We start from the raw sequence: 5,000 nt of genomic DNA on the forward strand, positions 1-5,000 counted from the left end.
GACAGAATTGACCTCTTTCTTTCGTGCTCCGCGCGTGAATCAAAATGATTACGAAAGTGTTGATGTAAACTGTCAAAATTGACCAATCAGAGGGTATACCAGGAGCTGGTATACCGGAATGAAGAATTTAAAGAGATGCTTACAGGCTCTCCCGCCTCGCCTCGACCCAAGCCCCCACTCGCTTTTCACACGCAGTTCTTTTCGTTTTCTCGACTATCTGAGAGCCTGGAACAGGCTAGGACCGCCCGGGAAATATAACATTCTGGAGGCGTGGCTGCTAAGCTAAGCAAGCACTTTTCCTGTCTTTTTGTCGTGTCTTAGCAAGTTGTTTTGCACTTTGTTGATATTCACCGCTGAAAACTATACTAAAATAATTATTCACCTCAGGCTCAATGAATATTGTGAAATATTTACCTCGACTAAGTCTCGGTAAATATTCACCAATAATCACTTCGCCTTCGGCGAATGATTGTTAACAAGAGCTTATACCTTCGTAATCTCTTTTTGTTAAATACTTGCGCGTGGGAGGTTGCTCAGCACGAAAGAAGCTTAAGAGTCGCACGAGGTGATAGGGAAGTGGACTGTAGCTTCTTGAGGGCTTACGCAAACTATAATTCGATAGCACAAGCTGAACTTTTTTTTTGCTTGTTGTACAACATAACCAAAACATCTTGTGACAGTTTGTAACATCCTTTGTCTTCTTTGAATGCCTTTCACGCTCTAAATTGTCGAGTTGGCTTTCACTTAGGCTTGCAAATCGCTTGCCGATGGTTCGAGTAAAACACCCTCTAACGGGTTAAAAGTCTTTTCATAAAGCTGCCAAGAAATTTCGGCATTTTCTTGAGTAGTGTGGTCAGTCTTTATTGGAGTTTGAATGGAAAATCATTTTTTCTTGGCGCACGGCGCCAGCGTTTTCGTCATAACCAATTACCCATTGGCAAATTTTGTACAATCATTGACCAATCAAAACGCGCGCTTTCCTTGTGTTATGTTATAATTAAACTTTCATAAGGTGGTTATTATCGCCATCGTTATCATTTACAGGTGCAGAAAACGAGTCAACCCTCGAGGAAACCCACTAAGCCAGCATGAAATCTGTCGCCCTGTCGTAAACCAAAAAGGTCCAGAGTATGTTGGTTTTGCAGTCCGAAGCACATGCCCAAGGAACTGGACAGATGAGATTGTGCGCAGTAAATGTCAAAGTGGAAATCAAAGCAATCTGTTTAATGACTGGCCCGTGTTTGATCGCAGCAGGTGCGCTACTTACAGAAATGTTTTTTGTGCAAGGTGCAATGGCGCAGTGAATGCAACCTACTGGAAACTCAAGGCGGATTGTAGTGAATGGTTTAACACAACGGCGTTCAATCTTCGTGATTTTATGCGTTTCGCGCAATCCAACTGCTCCGTAAAAATCAGAAAAACTTGGGGGCAATACTTGAAGCAATGCATCCCTCGTTTTCAAGACTGTTCGGGGATTGGTCGGGAGAAAAATAGATCGCACTGCCAATCACAGTGCCTAAGGTATGCTTTTCCTGTTTGTTTCATTAGAGACAATTCGATAATAAGATTTCGAAATCTGGAATGCGCATTGTGTAACGGATTTCAGCCAAGGTCTTTGAAGATTGATTGTTCGTCCACCGTAATTTCTGAGGAACCTATCCCTTCACCACCTTTGATTATCCTGTTTGATTTTACTTCCTCCTTTGAGAGCAGGGTTACGGTCAAAGACGAAAAAATGAACTTGCAGTGAAGTATAAGCCACATTTGGTACTGTGCTTCTGACGAAGTGTACGACCCATACGTTGGAAAATGTAAAAGAATTGTTGCTTTACACCGATCACCAGTTGATTTCATATCAAACGGAACAAGATTGTTGAATTTGAACTGTACTTTCCTACCTTTCAACCAAAGCGATTATGAACAACGACCTAATGGCACGGTCTACATTAAACCTCACCAGAAGTCGCGGTAATATTTTGCTACTTTGCGTCAACCTTTCAAGAAATGTGACGGTGGTGACCGTAGAGCGAACAACAGGCTACCTCACTAAAACGTAACCAACGTCTCTCCAAATAATGACTTCAGCTGGCTGCATTACGTCAATGGCATCCCTTCTTCTCATGCTGGCAAAATATACTCTATTTTCTGAACTGCGAAACTTGGCTGGAAGGATCATCATCAACTTGTCGCTATCTTTGCTGCTGTATCAAGGCGTCTTTCTCGCAGCAATGAAGATTTCCAGTCATGAGCAATGCCAGGCCATTGCTATTCTTCTTCATTACTTTGTCTTATGCTCTTTCACGTGGATGAATGCTATGACGTATGATGTGCACAAGACATTTATTTACTTTCTCGGGTAAGTTTAAGAGTACCTTTGATTTTGGGGGAAGGGTGCTCTCGAAAGAGTATACGTAAATCTCGGATCATATGGTTCCTTGACCACCAAAAAACAGAAGATTCCGGCCAAAGACACTGATGTCCAGAACTGAATGCAAGTAATTAATGAGATGCAAGTTTGAGCATTTGCTGCCTATTTCCAACAATAAGGTAAGGATAAAGGTTAGCGGTTTTTTTTTTGTTTGGGTAAATGTAGCTGTTTATCTTTACTCCGAGGAGTGGAGTTTGGGGGACAATTTGTGGCGTTGATTTTTTTGTATTCCCAACGTGAGCGATGTTGAAGTTACGGAGGAGGGCAACTGGACACGTTGTGACGCTTACGTGGAATTCTGCACATAAGCCAAAAAGGAGCATTTACCATGACAACACGGTTAACTTGAAACCTAGGAAAAAGTGGCCTTGACCCTTTTTTTGTCGGCGCGGTTTTTTAACAAATGATGGCAGCAGTCTCACTAGCAATCTTTGTGGCTTCCTTAATGGTGTTGACAAAAGAATCCTCCTTACAAGAAGGGGTTCCTCTCCACTAAAACATTCACTAATTAGCAGGTAGGTTGTGGGGAATATTGTGTGTGTGGATGGTGAGTTGAGGAAAAATCCTAGACAAAAGTTAGGGTTAGTCTGTAAAATGAGGGGGAAAAATTCACAAAGCAAACTCGCAACCCCACAATAAGGTTAACAAATGAAAGTAAAACTCTGTGTAAAATTTAAAACATTAATTTCAGAAACAGCCATACAGTGCATGTACGAAACTGATCAAGTAGGAGAGATGAACAAATTCTTGACCACGAAAATTGTTCGTTCTTAAAAATAGGAATAATAAATGAGAAAAATCTTTAAACTAAAATCTTCGTTCTTTAAAAATATATGGAAAAAAGTAAAGAAATCCCATGGAATGTGAAACATAGGTTCGACGAGGTAAATCCAGCTATCCTGAAGGTAAAAATAAGCTGACTGCGACACCATTAGGCTCGTAAATGGCTGCGAATCTTCGGTGGTAGAGCGCAACCGAGCAAGCGTCCAGCGTCGGACCTCCGACCCCCTCGTGCTGAGTCAAGAAAAGAAAAAGAGAAGAACAATAAGCCGCAACCCTGGAGAAAAACCAACGCCAAAACCATGCACAGACTGACACGACCAAAACTACGAAGCCGATTTTTGCCGGCGCTATTAACCAGGATTGACCCTAATCAGATTCACTTTGATTTCACCGTAAAAAGCAGAAAAAATAGATTTTGGGTACAGAATCCAGGATTGGATTTGGGAAAAAAAGAGAGTTCTTAAATCCTGCTCTGGAGTGTACTACATATTTTCGGTACTTTATGGCGATATTATGGTACAGCAATCTTATCATACAACAAGTGATGTGATTGACCAAAAGAGCGCGTCTAGTAGCGGTGCAAAGTACTGAACTTACTTTGCATTCATTGCGATGGTGCAATCTTACAGGCCTGTGCACTGCGCGGACGACACGAAGGGCAAAAGTGACCTTTTGACAAAAACATTTGATCACGGAGCAGATCAGTAAAAAGGCTTTAATCTCGCTGATTTCTGTGCCAAGGCACGCAAATGCGTGACGAGAGCAGTGAAAAAAATTGCTTGTGGGTGGTACATCTCACTACTTCTTCCCTTCCGTGTCTCGACACGGCTTCCAGTGCATGCCTTAAAACACACCAAATGTTTTTTTTTTCAAAATAAAGGCCGCATTGGATTCTTGCATCAACAAACTAACACCTTCTGATCGATTTTACAGAGCTGCCTATTACGTCGATCTCTCTTCTACAGTTTGAAACTTTCGAGTGCCATTGCTAAATCTTTTTTTTTTTTTTTCTTAATACCTAGACGGCGGACGTGGATCGAATCGTCAAGAAAACCACAATAAACGCTTAGTGAAATACTGTTTGTACGGATGGGGAGTTCCTGCTATTCTTGTGTCTTTCTTTGTGATCATTGATGAAATTCTCATTAAAGGATTTATTGGATACGGTAGGTCTGCTGTCTCAACATGAATTTAAAAGGACTGCATCACGTCAGTGCAGTTCATTGTGAGTACGTTTATCAGTTACTCACGCATACTCGCTATGCAATTTACGTTAACCCAAAAAAAGTCATTTGAACAACAGAAATCAAAGCTTCGTGACCAAAAAATTTTCCGTAATTTAAATTACAAGCAACAGAGATAAACTTTGAAAAACTGTTAGGACAGTTTGCAACAACCCCAAGAACAATCTACTTAACGAAGTGACAAATAAAGTGCAAAATAGTTTTCCTAGACATCAAAAAGCGGCCGCTGGCGGAACAAGCAATAATGAGATTAAATCTCCCGCCAAAACGTTTCTTTGGCCCGCCATGTTGTTTGTTGTGCTTAGTGGACAACTCAGAAAGATAGCCATTCCGCTTAGTTGAGTTTCGTTTAAAGGCGGGCTATCTTTGAACCCTCCTATCCGTATAACTCGGTCAGCCGGGGCACACCCCTTCCATGTAAAAAGGCTCTTAATCTTCTTCAAGCTTGACCATCCTTGCCTTCTTTAATTTGTATTTGCTGTTTTATCATTTCAAACTTTTCTTCAATGTTTAAAGAAGTCCATTTTACGTTACTTTGGATTTGG

Source organism: Montipora foliosa, chromosome 3 (genome assembly GCF_036669935.1).
Source record: "Montipora foliosa isolate CH-2021 chromosome 3, ASM3666993v2, whole genome shotgun sequence".
Taxonomy (NCBI): domain Eukaryota; kingdom Metazoa; phylum Cnidaria; class Anthozoa; order Scleractinia; family Acroporidae; genus Montipora; species Montipora foliosa.